Genomic DNA, 16,285 nt, shown 5'->3' with positions numbered 1-16,285 from the left:
CACGGTTTGCCCGCACTGCACTGTACAGTGACACTTTATACTGTTTGCCCGCACTGCACTGTACAGTGACACTTTATACTGTTTGCCCGCACTGCACTGTACAGTGACACTTTATACTGTTTGCCCGCACTGCACTGTACAGTGACACTTTATACTGTTTGCCCGCACTGCACTGTACAGTGACACTTTATACTGTTTGCCCGCACTGCACTGTACAGTGACACTCTACACGTTTCACCCGCACTGCACTGTACAGTGACACTTTATACTGTTTGCCCGCACTGCACTGTACAGTGACACTCTACACGTTTCACCCGCACTGCACTGTACAGTGACACTTTATACTGTTTGCCTGTACTGCACTGTACAGTGAGACTTTATACTGTACTTTGTCACTGTTTTACCTCTGTGCACTTTGTAATGAATTGAACTACACGGACAGTAACCAAGACACGTTTTTCACTATGCCTCCTTGTAAATGACAATAATAAACTAATTTAATCCCCACATAGAATCCTCTATGCTTTATCTGTTTGGAGTGGTCTCTGGGGCACAACCTTCTCTTCACAATCTGGTGGAACAATACTTAAGCCCGGTGTGTTGATCAGAATCCCTGGTGTTTTGATACCATTTGCTGATGTCCTGATGAAGGGTCTCGGCCCGAAACGTCGACTGTACCTCTTTCCTACAGATGCTGCCTGGCCTGCTGCGTTCATCAGCATTTTTTTGTGTGTTGCTTGAATTTCCAGCATCTGCAGAATTCTTCGTGTTTGCGCATATATTTGGTTGAGCAGCTGTCTGCAGAAGTGTTGGAGTCCGCGGCCACGTCGGTGCATATACTTAGCTGAGCACCTGTCTGTTTGCTGCAGTGTGTGAGGGTGCGCATGTTTGAATATTAGTGCCAGTACACAACCGTGTGTGTACTACTCCATGGTTGTGTTTGTCGATGGGAGATGTGTATTTACATACCTGCGCGTTTGAGAGTGTACTTGAGTGCCTATCCACCTGTGTGTTTATATGTCCCCATGAAGACGTGTTTCAATGCCCGTCTGTATGACTGCTCTGTGTGTGTGTGTGTGTGTGTGTGTGTGTGTGTGTGTGTGTGTGTGTGTGTGTACGAGTATACGCACTTGTCAGCCGGTGTGAATGCCGGCTGCATGAGAATGATAGTTTGTCTTTAGCTGGAATGCGACCGAAACCGCACCGCCCAAGGTTGGGTCGTCAGCCATGCTTGTATTAAGCTTCTTCCTCGTAGCCCTGCACCCGCTGGTCGATGTACTGAGGGATGGTGTGCGAATCCTTCGCTTTGGGCACTGATGGGTTTGGTGAGAAGTAACACATTTCACTCCCCGCCCGGGTTCCTTTCAATTGCTTCGACAGACCAAACCAGATTTAAAAAAACATTTTTTGAATAAATGTCAGCGGATCTAAGAGTTGCAATGTTCCCATGACGAAAGGTCTGTCATTCACACCTTCCACAGAAAAAAAAGGTCAGTGTTAGGTAATCATCCAAAATTGAATTCAAATGAATTCCGTGTAATTGGCGATTAGCACAGCTTCCTGTTGCAATGCAGAGCAAGTAAACTCATGTATAGGATTCTGTAACAAAACAATAGACAATAGGTGCAGGAGTAGGCCATTCAGCCCTTCGAGCCAGCACCACCATTCACTGTGATCATGGCTGATCATCCACAATCAGTACCCTTTTCCTGCCTTCTCCCCATATCCCTTCACTCCGCTATCTTTAAGAGCTCTATCTAACTCTTTTTGAAAGAATCCAGAGAATTGGCCTCCACTGCCTTCTGAGGCAGAGCATTCCACAGAACCACAACCCTCGTGTGAAAAAGTTTTTCCTCAACTCGGTTCGAAATTGTTTACCCCTTATTCTTAAACTATGGCCTCTGGTTCTGGACTCCCCCAACATCCGGAACATGTTTCCTGCTTCTAGCGTGTCCAATCCCTGAATAATCTTATATGTTTCAATCAGATCCCCTCTCATCCTTCTAAATTCCAGTGTATACAAGCCCAGTCCCTCCAATCTTTCAACATATGACAGTCCCGCCATCCCGGGAATTAACCTTGTGAACCTACGCTGCACTCCCTCAATAGCTAGAATGTCCTTCCTCAAATTTGGAGACCAAAACTGCACACAGTACTCCAGGTGTGGTCCCACCAGGGCCCTGTACAGCTGCAGAAGGACCTCTTTGCTCCTATACTCAACTCCCCTTGTTATGAAGGCCAACATGCCATTAGCTTTCTTCACTGCCTGCTGTACTTGCATGCTTACTTTCAGTGACTGATGAACAAGGACACCTAGATCTCATTGTACTTCCCCTTTTCCTAACTTGACACCATTCAGATAGTAATCTGCCTTCCTGTTCTTGCCACCAAAGTGGATAACCTCACATTTATCCACATTAAATTGTATCTGCCCACTCACTCAACCTGTCCAAGTCACCCTGCATTCTCATAACATCCTCCTCACATTTCACATTGCCACCCAGCTTTGTGTCATCTGCAAATTTGCTAATGTTACTTTTAATCCCTTCATCTAAATCATTAATGTATATTGTAAATAGCTGCAGTCCCAGCACCAAGCCTTGCGGTACCCCACTAGTCACTGCCTGCCATTCTGAAAAGGACCCATTAATCCCTACTCTTTGTTTCCTGTCTGCCAGCCAATTTTCTATCCATGTCAGTACCCTACCCCCAATACCATTTGCTCTAATTTTGCATACTAACCTCCAATGCGGGACCTTATCAAAGGCTTTCTGAAAGTCCAGGTACACTACATCCACTGGCTTTCCCATGCCCATTTTCATAGTCACATTCTCAAAAAATTCTAGAAGATTAGTCAAACATGATTTCCCCTTCGTAAAGCCATTCTGACTCGGACCTATCCTGCCAATGCTATCCAAATATGCCGCTATTACATCTTTTATAATTGATTCCAGCATCTTCCCCACCACTGATGTCAGACTAACTGGTCTATAATTGCCTGTTTTCTCTCTCCTTCCTTTCTTAAAAAGTGGGATAACATTAGCTACCCTCCAATCCACAGGAACTGATCCTGAATCTATAGAACATTGGAAAATGATTACCAATGCGTCCGTGATTTCTAGAACCACCTCCTTAAGTACCCTGGGATGAAGACCACCAGGCCCTGGGGATTTATCAACCTTCAGTCCCATCAGTTTACCCGACACCACTTTGTGCCTGATGTGAATTTCCTTCAGTTCCTCTGTTACCCTAGGTCCTCTGGCCACTAGTACATCTGGGAGATTGTTTGTGTCCTCCCTAGTGAAGTAGATCCAAAGCACCTGTTCAGCTCGTCTGCCATCTCCTTGTTCCCCGTAATAATTTCACCCATTTCTGTCTTCAAGGGCAGAAAAGGAACTTGAAAAGAAACTCAATGCCGACTTTGTCTTTCCGTATTCAAAAAGAAAAACTGCAGGATCTGGAAAACAGTAGATCCGGCAGTTCGTGGAGACTGCTGCATTCATGGGTGGAGGAATTTAACTCATTTAGTGTAACCTTGGTTAGTTAAAGCAGGACAGGATTTTAAAAATAGTCGGGCCCTGGAGAGTGTTGTGGAACAGAGACACCTAAGGGTACACGGCATAGAGTGATGGAGAAGTCATTTGACATACTTGCCTTCAACCATCTTTGACTGCAAGGGTTGGGGCATTGTTACAACTGTACAGATTTCTGGTGACACCACACTTGGAGTATTGTGAAAGGTTGGTTACCCATCTTACAGGAAGAATGTCATTAAGCTGGAAAGAGAGCAGAAAAAGATTCATGAAGATGTTATCAAGACTAGAAGTCTTAAGTTAGGAGGAGAGTCTGGGACTTTTCCCCTGGAGCTTAGGAGGTTGATCGCTCTCAGAGTCCAACCCTACATCTGTGTCATGAGAGGTGAAAATGGGTAAGACCAGTCATGGGCACTGGTGAAGCTGTGTAGGCCAATCCGTTGTAGAGTGAATACAATGGATTACAGAAACATTGATGAACTCCAACCATACCATCGACTTTGGACAATGGAGATGGGAGGTCATCAGTGGCCTCTGCTCCAATAGGACCTAAGGGCCCAAGAAGAAGAAGAAGATAGGTTGAAGGGTGAGAGGTTAATAAAATAAGGGGTATTCAAATTGTGAATGGTCCTTTTACCCAGTGTGTGGGGAATCTAAAACTAGAGGACAAATGTGTAAGATGAGAGTGGAAAGAATTAAAAGAAATCACGTAGGCAATACTTTTGCTTAGATGGTGGTGGGTATATGGAACACGCTGCCAGGGGAAGTTATAGAGGTGGGTACAATTACATTATTTCAAAGATATTTAAACGAGGATAAGGGATAGGAAAGGTTTAGAGGAACATGGCCAGGTGGAACTAGTTCAGATAGACATCTCAGTTGGCATGGACAAATTGGGCCAAAGGGCCTTTCTCTGTGTTGTATAAATCTATGAATCTATAACTGTATGACGCCATATTAGTGAAGCTTAGAAACAAAGATTGGAATAGTTACTTTTTGGAAGTGTACTGCAGACATATAGAGTGGGTAGTGGTTCCATATGTCACTACAACAGGGCGTGACGACATTGCCTTACACGAGTCCCGGGCTCAGCTGGCTCTGGCTGACAGTACCCGGTATAGGCCCCTATCCAGGGTTACGGATCCCACTGCCTTGTGGGTATCTTCGGGAGAAGAGAAGGCTAAGGAGTAAACCCTACACAAATCCAGAGTGGAGCCCCTAAGGCGGTTGGATGACATATCACATCACCTCCCGGCAGCTCCTGCAGCCAAGCTGATACCAAATGTGCTGCTTCGCATTCCTTTGGACCACATCTGCGAGGCCGAGAGGGGGATCTTGAGGTCTGGGCAGCCCAGGATCTCCATATTCATCACCCTGGTCTGCGCCCCAGAACCGGGCACATCCGTTGTCTACTTAGACAGACGGAGCCATGATGATGACTGTAGACCTCCAATCAGACAGCAAGAAGTAGAGGAGCAAAGATCTAAGCAAATCACAGAGATATGTAAAAACAACAGTGAGATTTCAACTGCCCAACATTAACTTTAGTGTAAAACGATAAGAGGGGGTGGGAATTTTAAAGTGCATCCAGGAGAGTTTTTGGACTAGTATATTGGTAATCCAAATATGATCATGCACTTTGGAAGGACTAATAAGGCTGGAGTCTTCTGAATAAGGAATGTAGCTGGGCAAGTGGGGGGACTTTTCATGGGACAGCACTTTGGAGATGGTGGCTGTAGCTCTGTAAAATTGTTAAGGATGGACCAGAATAAAGTCCTGATAGAGGGAAGGGTGATTTCAATAGGGTAAGACAAGGATTGACAAGCGTGGATGGAGGTTCCTGCAGGCAAGTCTGTAGATGACCAGTGGGAAGGTTGCAGGATTGAAATAGCCAGAACTCAGGGCCAATGTGGTCCCATATAGTGAAGGGTGGGATCAACAAGTTTCAAAAACCCCGGATTCAAGATTCAACAAGGGCTGGATAAAGAAGAAAAAGGAATTATATGACAGATTAGGAGAAGTGAAAGTAGGTAAGATCCTACAGGAATATAGAATGTCATTGATGCACGTGTCTTATAGCACAGAAAAAGGCTCTTTGGTCCATTGTGTCCTCATTGACAACCAAATACTCATCAGTATTATCCCATTACAAGCCTTTTGTCTGTAGCCTTCTATGGCTCAGTAATTCAAGTGCTCAACTAGCTAGATACATTTAACAGGAATCTTTGCCTCCACTTCACATTCAAGTCATGTGTTCCTGATTCCAACATCCTCTGAGTAAAAAAAAAACACTTCTTCAGATCCTTTCCAAACCCCTTACCCTAAATTTATAATTTCTTGTAGCTTTAGACATCTCCCTGTCTGTGCACTTCATAAACCTCAATCAGGACCTCACCCCTTCCTCAGCCACCTCTACTCCAAGGGGGAAAGAGGATTCATCTACACTCTGAAAAGCAGGCATTAACCAAAGAGAGTCAAAGATTGTTAGAGGGAGATTGTTTGAGTTAATTGAATATTTATTTTCAAAAAAGTCACGATGAGTATCTATGAGGGATGTGTAGTCAATTCCACATATATTTCAGCAAAATTTTGACATGGTTCCACAAGGAACAGTGATCCAAAAGATTAGAATCATGTAATCCAGGACTAGTGAGTAAACTGGATCTAAAACTGGCTTGGTATGAGGAGGCAGAAGATCATAGTGGGGGATTGCTTTTGTGATTAGAAGCCTGTGACCAGTGTTGTGCCGCAGAGATCAATGTTGGGATCTTTACTGCTTGTTATAAACATTTACAATCTGGATATGAATGCACGAGATATGATTAGAAGGTTGTAGATGACTCAATTTTTTTTGTATTGTTGATCGTAAGGAGGATAGCTGAGATGACAGGGTGATATTAATCTTTTCGTAATGACCATACTGAGCGGTGGCAGTTTAAATTTAATATTGATAAGTGCACAATCATGCATTTTGGCAGGACTAATAAGGCTAGGGCCTTCTGAATATGTAATAGAGTTCCAGGAAATATTCAGGAACAGAGGACTTTGGTGCATGAGTCTAATTATCCAAGTCAGAGGCTGCAGAGAGGGTGCAGAAGAGGTTTACCAGGATGTTGCCTGAATTAGAGGGTACAAACTATAAGAAGAGGTCGGAAAACTAGAGTCGTTTTCTCTGAAGTGATGGGAGACCGAGAGTCATAAAGTCATAGAGTCATTAACCAAATTTCTCTTAAATAGTGAAATTAACTCTGCATCCACCACTTGCACTGGTAACTCATTCCATACCCTCACCATCCTCTGAGTGAAGAAGATACCCATCCTGTTCCCTTAAACATTTCACCTTTCATCCTTAACCTATGACCTCTAGTTGTCATCTCACCCAACCTCATTGGAAAAAGCCTGCTTGCATTTACTCTATCTATACCCCTCAGAATTTTGTAAATCTCTATCAAATCTCTCTTCACTTTTCAATGGTCTATGGAATAAAGACCTAGCCTATTCAACTTTTCCCCATAACTCAGGTCCTCAAGTCTTGCCAGCATCCTTGTAAACTTTCTCTGTGTTCTTTCAATCTTATTTACATCTTTCTGGTAGGTAAATGACCAAAACTACACACAATACTCCAAATTAGGCCTCTCCAATGTCTTATACAATTTCAACATAACATCCCAACTCCAGTACTCAATACATGGATTTATGAAGGTCAACGTGGCAAACGCTTTCTTTACAACTCTATCTACCTGTATTGCCACTTTCAAGGAATTATGGATAGTATTTCCAATCCCTCTGTCCTACCGGATTCCTCAGCACCCAACTGCTCACCATGTAAGGCCTACCCTGATTGGTCCTCACGATGGTCTGCATTAGATTCTATCTGCCATTTCTCAGCCCATTTTTCCAGCTGGTCCAGATCCCGCATCAAGTTTCGATAGTCTTCCTGGCTGCCTACTACACCACCGCTTCTGGTGTCATCCACAAATTTGCTGATCCAGTTTACCACATTATCATCCAGATTTTTAATGTAGATGGTAAAGAACAATAGATCCAGCACTGATCACTGTGGCATACCACTAGTCACAGGCCTCCAGTCTGAGAGGCAACCGTCTGCAACATTGTCCGGCCACTTCTGCAAAGCCAATGTCTAATCCAATGTACTACTTCATCTTGAATGCCAAGCCACTGAATCTTCTTGACCAACCCCCAATGTGGGACCTTGTCAAAGTATTTGCTAAAGTTCATGTAGGCAATATCCACTGCCTTGCCTTTATCAAATTTGCTGGTAATTTCCTCGAAAAACTATAAGATTAATTAGACATGATTTAGCATGCATAAAGCTATGTTGTCTATTACTGAACAGTCCCTGTCTATCCAATATGTATATATCTGGTCCCTTAGAATACCTGCCAATAACTTTCCCACTACTGTTGTCAGGCTCTCTGGCCTATAATTTCCTGGCTTATCCTTCGAAATTTTGTTAAACAACAGAACAACGTTAGCTATCCTCAAATTTTCCAACACCTCCCCCGAGGCTAATGTTGTTTTAAACATCTCTGCCGTGGCCCCTGCAATTTCTGCACTAGCCTCCCACAAGGTCCGAGGGAACACCTTGTCAGACTCTGAGGATTTATCCACCCTAACTTACCCCAAGACGGCAACCACTTCCTCCTCTGTAATCTGTATAGGGTCTATGACTTCACTGTTGCAATGCCTCACATTTATAGACTCCTGAGTAAATACAGATGCAAAAAATCCATTTAAGATCTCTTGCATCTCTTTCAGTCCCATGCAAAGATTACCACTCTGATCTGCCAGAAGACCAATTCTGTCCTTTGCTTGCCTTTAGCTCTTAATATATTTGAAGAAGCCCTTAGAATTCTCCTTCACCTTGTCTCCTAAAGCAACCTCATGTCTTCTTTTAGCCCTCATGATGTCCTTCTTAAGTTTTCTCTTGCATTTCTTATATTCTTCAAGAATCTCATGTGTTCCTGCCTGCCTATACCTGTTCTATACCTTCATCTTTTTCTTAACCAGAGCCACAATATGTATTATTCTTGCCTTTAATTCTGACAAGAGCATACAGACTCTATACTCTCAAAAGTTCACTTTTGAAGGCCTCCCACTTATCAAGTATATCTTTGCCAGAAAACAATCTGATCCAACCCATACTTACCTAATCATTTCTGATAACATCAAAGCTGGCACTTCTCCAATTTAGAATCTAAACTTGAGGACCAGACCTATCCTTTCCCATAATTATCTTGAAACTAAATTCATTATGTTCACTAGATACAAAGTGTTCCCCTACACACAGTTCTGTCACATGCCCTGTCTCATTCTGTAATAGGAGATCCAGTGTCTCGCTCTCTCTGGTGGGACTTCTATGTACTGCTTAAGGAAACTTCCTTAAAAACATTTAACAAACTCTTTCCCATCCAGCCCTCTTACAGCATGGGTGTCCCAGTCCAAATGTGCAAATTTAAAAATCACTTACTATCACAACCTAATGTTTCTTGTGTTACGTACCCCGTAACTGGGTTGCCAAACCAGCAGAAATGGACCACTTAGTTGGAGTCTGGATTACTGGAACTAAGAAAGTTTTATTAAAGAAATAAGTAACACAGTACTCTAATTGTAAGGATATAAATGCAACAGGTTAGCAATGATAAAACACACATGTACACAGAACTAGGATAATAGGAATCAATCAAGCTCTATCGCAGCCTAGGGGTAAAATGATCAGTCTCAAGTGACGCAGAGTTCAGTTCAGCTTAGTACAGTTTGCAGTAATCGCTGTTGTGCCGTTGGAGAGAGAGAGAGGATGATATGCAAATTCTGATTCAAACAGACCTTTGTTCCTCGCAGTTAGCTTTTCGGACAAACCCTTTTATGTCTTCTGTGGTCACCGACTGTGACCCCGCCGTTCCAGACACGACCGTTCTTCCGTGGTGAACCCGGCACCCAGGCAAGGGCAGACACACACACACCAGGTTCCCGCCGATCGTACCTTTTCACCCTGTGTGTCTATGGTCGGTTCCCGCGACCAGACCTCCAAACTCGCACCAACTTGTGGGGGCACACCGCACTTCCAGGGTCTCGTTATCTCGTGATCTTGTGGTGTGTCGCGCCTTAGCGAACCTGTTCCTTTTATCCCCCTGCTGGGGTATCGCCTGTTCATCAAACTTCAAACAGTTCAGGTTCAAAGCAACCGGTCTGTCAATACTCGGAACTGCGTCTCTTTTCGTTATCTCTCTCCTCTCTCATTAACACTTTGAACGTTTCTCCATTTGTCTCTCTTATCTCTCTTATCAGCATCAATCTTCTGATAACTTGGCTTTTCATCACACTTGCAACAATCTGTGATTTCTCTACAAATTTGCTCCTCCACTGTAAGTCCCTTGGACTGTTGGGTGGTCTGTGGTACAATCCCATTAATGTGGTCATACCATTCTTATTCCTCAGTTCTACCCAAGTTCTAGACAAGCTTTCCTCTCTATCCTGACTGAGCATTGCTGTGACATTTTCCCTGACTAGTAATGCCACTCCTTCCCCTTTAATCCCTATCAATCTATCACATCTAAAACAACGGAACCACAGAACATTGAGCTGTCAATCTTGTCCCTCCTGTAACCAACTTTCACTAATGGCTACAATGTCATAATTCCATGTGCTGATCCTTGCCCTAAGCTCATCCACCTTTCCTACAATAGTCCTTGCATTGAAGTATACACATCTCAGAACATAGTCCCACCATGCTCAATCTTTCAATTCCTGACTTTGTATGTATGCTTAACAACATCTTTCTCCTCAGCCACTCCACTCTCTGGTGCTTTGGTTCCCATCACCCCTGCAGCTCTAGTGTAAACCCTCCCATGCAGCACTAGCAAACCTTCCTACTAGGATAATAGTCCCCTTCTAGTTCGTGCAAACCATCCTTTCCGTATGGGTCCTCACTTCCCTGGAAGAGAGCCCAATGCTCCAAAAATCTGAACCCCTCCCTCCTGCACTAACTCTTGAGCTAAGTGTTAAATTGTAATATGTTCCTGTTTCTGGCCTCACTAGCACATGGAAAGTTTAGCAAGACTGATACCACAACCTTGGAGCTCCTGTCCATTAACTTAGCACTTAACTCTCTGAACTCACTTTGCAGGACCTCATCACCCCTCCTACCCATGTCATTGGTACCGACACAGACCACGACTTCTAGCTGCTCACCCTCCCTCTTAAGAATGCTGTGGGCTTGATCCAAGATGTCCCCTCACCCTGGCATCTGGGAGGCAATAAACCATCTGGAAATCTGGAAATCTCATTCTCAGCACAGAACTTCCTTTCTGTTCTCCTGGCCAAAGAATCCCTGGTCACCATAACTCACCTTTTCTCCCCCTTACCTTCTGATCGACAGAGCCAGAGAACTGGCCACTGTGGCTTTCCTCTGCTGTATTCCCATTGTTTTGAGGGGAACAGCAACAAGGGCACTCTGATAGGATTTATGAGAGGCAATGGTAATGTAGACAATCAGTATCTTTCTCCCAGGACCAAAAGATCTAATGCTGGAGGACCTTAAACATTTAAAATGAGACAGAGACATTTCAAGGGAAATATGCAAGGCAAGTATTTTTACATAGATTGGTGGGTGCTTGGAATGCACTGCTAGGAACTGTGGAGCGGACACATATGAGGCATGTAAGAGGATCTTAGATAGACACACAGATAAGCAGGGAATGGAAGGATATAAACCATTTCCAGGTATAAACAATTCATTTAATTATATTTGCGAATTGGTAAATTGGCTCATTATTGTTGCATATACTGAGGTACAGTAAAAAAAACTTTGTTTAGTGTAGCATCCATACAGTTCATTTCATTCCAGCAAAATGCAGAGTAGAGTTACAGAGAAAGTGCAGTGTAGGCAGAATGAAGGAGATTGTGATGTCAGGAGTACATCATATTGCACTGGGGAACTGTTGGCACAGAAGTTGTCCTTGAGCTGGTGAGATGGTCTTTAAGGCTTTTGTGTTTTCAGCCCGATGGGAGGAGCGAGAAGAGACACAATCCAGCTTTTTGATTATGCTTGCTTCTTTATCAAGGCAGCAAGAAGTGTAGACTGAGTCTATGGAAGGGAGGCTAGCTTCTGTGATGTGCTGAGCTGTGTCCATAACTCTGCAGTTTCTTGCATTCTTGGGAAGAGCTGCTGCAATACCAAGCTGTAATAGGATAGGATAGTTTCTGTGGTGTATTGATAAAAATTGTGTTTCCAAACATGTGTGATGAATATTCACTGTCCAGGGCCCTGGGGGCCTTTTCACCAAGTGAAGCTTTCAAACATAACAGCTGACATTTCCATGGGTCAAAGGTTTGTTCTTGAGCAAGATAAACTCACAAACAATGTTCATTGCTCAGTTTCTTGTCCCAAACAAGAACCAGTCTCAACTCTTGATGTAAATGGCAAGCAATAATTACTCTGAAGTTAAAAGGACAGCTTTGAAAACAAACAGCGCTGTCTATGTAAGACAATAGGGTTATGTTAATTGGGCCTGCATCAAACCTGACAACACTAAGTTATTTTGTCCAAGGAAGCTTGCAGAACAGACCAATACTATCAGTTAGCTCATTAACTGACCTATCCATAGGAGATTTGTGTGCTCAGGGAGCACAGTCCTCACAGCATTAATTTTCAGTGTCTGGGATCTCTGTTTCCAGAAGCTTCTAGACCATTGGCATGAATTTCTAAGTTATTTCCCATGAAAAATATCACGTACATGTGAAGTCACCAAGTAGCACAAAAACCAGTATAAATATTAGAGAACTATCACGCTTGTTAGGAATGGTCAAGTAGCGATAAGAAGAAAGGCAGAAATATGGGGTGACCGTAATCCATTCCCCTGCCTTCAATTGCTGTGACAACTATCTTGTTCATCTGCATCATTGGTATGCCTTTCTAGTTTGTAGGAATTATACCTCTGTTTTGGAAATCTTTAGTGTTTTAAAGAAATCGTTTGTAATTTGCAAATCGTTTATAAATAAGCAATCCTCTAAGTTTTAAATGGGTTTTAAGAGGGAACTGTGTTTAAACTGCTCATTATCTGTGGGTATCTCCTCTTTGGTAAGGGAAGGGGACACGGCTCAAATTGTGGATATTGGCAGCTAAACTGGCCGTGGAGTTTAACCAGGTTAGTGATCTCGCCTTCGAAAAACAACCTCACTTTAGTAAGGGTACCTGTAGTTATCTATATCGCATAAGACTGAAGATCTCTGATTGAGTTTAGAACTTCAGGGATGGTAAAACCAATATCATCACAACTGTGTGTGTGTGTGTGTGTGTGCACGCACGCGATTTTCCGTGTATCTTTAGTGTATCTCTATGTGTCAGGATGTGTGGGAATGTCTGTTTGGGTAAAGCGGTGGACTGAATTCAGTGTGACTTCTGGCTTTCAGTTGAAGGAATCTGAAACCACACTGTCCCAGATTGAGAAACTGTCCGGGAAAGCTGCACAGCTTCTAGCAGCTTTGCACCGGCTTTACTCTGGGCTGATGTGTGGGGCAATATTCCCCCCTGGGGCGCTGATCGGTTTGATGAGAAATAACAGGTCCGCCCATGTTTCACTAACCGTCTGGATTGCATTCGATTACGTGTTTGGCTAGATTTATTTTCTCTCTGAATAAATGTCGTAAGACCTAAGACCTGCAGTATTCCCAGTACTTGACATCTACACCTTCAGTTGCAAAAGATTGATGTTAGGAAGCCATCCTATCAGGAGATCACGAATATCGTGTGAGAGAAGAGGTCATGACGAGGTAATGATGAATGGAAACGCGGGCTTTCTTCCAAATATGTTCTGCGTGTGCGTAAGAACTATTTGACAGATTTCCTTACAGAGGTCCACAGAATCTGTCGCAACTCCGAGAGCAATTAACCCACTAAATTGTCCTGTTAGGTGTACCCACATCCAATCTCTCCTCTCCAGCGGCAATTTACACGACCAATTAACACGTTTTATTGTTGGTAGGCACCCGCGCGGTCAGAAGGCGAACAGTCGGCAGCCGAGGTGAAGGACCCGGGTCCCCGCAGCTGTCAAGGGCAGCTTTACCAGCGGCGCCACTGGAGCTCTCGGGGTCTTTCCAGAGTTTGCCGAACCTTCACATCCAGCGACGTCGCTTTCAATTGTAATCCCTGGAGTAGTGAACGAACCAGGGCAAGTACACCGATCAAGTTTAAATTCCCGCCACGCATAGTCAACGTCTTCCAATTGAGACTTCTGAGCAGCGGAAATCTCTTTTTATTTCTAAAATACACAAAAGAAGAAACGATGCTAAAGCTTTATATTCTTGGTCAATGTTAACTTACTTTTTTTAAACCACTTAAGTAGCCGGCTGAGGTGATACACCCTTTCAAAGTTTGAGGGGCTTCCTATCATACTCGGCCCCTCCATGTACAGTAGCGGCTGGAGCCTAAACTGTGGCCCTTCCCCACAGAACAGCCAGTACTACAAAACATTAGTATTTGCTGCTCTGATGTACCCAGTGCATCCCACAACACGTACTCTAGCAGCTTGGAATGTTCCCTTACAGATATCTCGCGGTACTGGAAGACCAACATGGTTCGGGCAAACCAACGGGCGTCTTTCACCCAACACACATCAAAGTTGCTGGTGAACACAGCAGGCCAGGCAGCATCTGTAGGAAGAGGCGCAGTCGACGTTTCAGGCCGAGACCCTTCGTCAGGACTAACTGAAGGAAGAGTTAGTAAGAGATTTGAAAGCTGGAGGGGGAGGGGGAGATGCAAAATGATAGGAGAAGACAGGAGGGGGAGGGATAGAGCCAAGAGCTGGACAGGTGATAGGCAAAAGGGGATACGAGAGGATCATGGGACAGGAGGTCCGGGGAGAAAGACGGGGGGGGGGACCCAGAGGATGGGCAAGGGGTATATTCATAGGGACAGAGGGAGAAAAAGGAGAGTGAGAGAAAGAATGTGTGTATAAAAATAAATAACGGATGGGGTACGAGGGGGAGGTGGGGCATTAGCGGAGGTTAGAGAAGTCAATGTTCATGCCATCAGGTTGGAGGCTACCCAGACGGAATATAAGGTGTTGTTCCTCCAACCTGAGTGTGGCTTCATCTTTACAGTAGAGGAGGCCGTGGATAGACATGTCAGAATGGGAATGGGATGTGGAATTAGAATGTGTGGCCACTGGGAGATCCTACTTTCTCTGGCGGACAGAGCGTAGGTGTTCAGGAAAGCGGTCTCTCAGTCTGTGTCGGATCTCGCCAATATATAGAAGGCCACATCGGGAGCACCGGACGTCTTTCACCGATGGTTAATACTTGTTCTAAAAAGTTGGTCAGGAATAACTTAGAGACTATTCAGTTTAACTGCTGGCACGATACGCTGATTGTGGCCAACACAGTTTTTAAAAATGTTCGTCATGACCTCCTTGCACCTGTTCTCTAAGCCTTTAAATAGTATAAAGGTAAATATTAGCTTTATTTGTTACAAGCACACCGAAACAAAGAAACATAGTGTAATTACAATACTATGGTTCTTAACTACTTCCAAGAAACTGGGCCCATATAAGCCAAATCACTCTGATGGTGCCGACGAGAGAATTGCCTCAACTCATGACAGCGACCTACGACGCATTTACACTAATCCTACCCTAAATCATGCTATTCTAACCATATTCCCATCAATTCGCCCCAGATTCTACCCCTCAATTTGCAGCCAATTAATATACCAATCTCGCGTCTCCCATGAGTAACTCTACAACAGTACCCAAACTTCGAACTGAACTCGGACCAGTGGAGCTACTCTACGAGCTGGGGCACCTCGTCACCCTTGTACCCCCTCTGGAATTAAGCCCTGCTATTAAAATTGCATCTTCTCCTTTTATCGACCAAAGTGTAACACACCACATCTCTCAGCGTCAATTATCACCTGCCACTAGCCTGTCTCTATCTGCATGGTGTCTATTAACTATTCCCCTCACCGTTCATGATATTCCCAAATTTTGCCTCATCAACCAACTTTTTAAAAAACGGTCTCTCTTGGTTTTAAACTTTTCCAAGGGGTGAGAAATGTTGGGTTTTACTCATCGGGAGACTTCCCGTGTGTTGCAACCCTGACTTTTGGATCTGAAGACAAAATAGTTCGACAGGATCCGGAGCGAGAAACCAGCTGCCGCGCGTAGAACAGGCGAATGGTCAGGACGCAAGTAGCGACAACTCCCCCCCCCCCCATACTGCTCCACCCGCTGAACTCCTCTCGACTCCCCCCCCCCATACTGCTCCACCCGCTGAACTCCTCTCGACTCCCCCCCACCCCATACTGCTCGACCCGCTGAACTCCTCTCGACTCCCCCCCCATACTGCTCGACCCGCTGAACTCCTCTCGACTCCCCCCCACCCCATACTGCTCGACCCGCTGAACTCCTCTCGACTCCCCCCCATACTGCTCGACCCGCTGAACTCCTCTCGACTCCCCCCCATACTGCTCGACCCGCTGAACTCTCGACTCCCCCCCCATACTGCTCGACCCACTGAACTCCTCTCGACTCCCCCCCACCCCATACTGCTCGACCCGCTGAACTCTCGCAGGAGACTTTTGCTCGCGGATCCGGAAGTTCATCCCACCATAGCTGGAAGGAGACAGGTGAAGCCCTCGTACTGTTCTCCACCGCCGTTTTATTCCGGCGGCTTCGCCCTTCCTTTTTGAGTGCCGAAGAAGGGTCTCGGCCCCAAACGTCATTTCCGTAGATGCT

Source organism: Mobula hypostoma, chromosome 2 (genome assembly GCF_963921235.1).
Source record: "Mobula hypostoma chromosome 2, sMobHyp1.1, whole genome shotgun sequence".
Lineage (NCBI taxonomy): Eukaryota > Metazoa > Chordata > Chondrichthyes > Myliobatiformes > Myliobatidae > Mobula > Mobula hypostoma.
The sequence above is the reverse complement of the archived record's forward strand: the minus strand, read 5'-3'. Positions refer to the sequence as shown.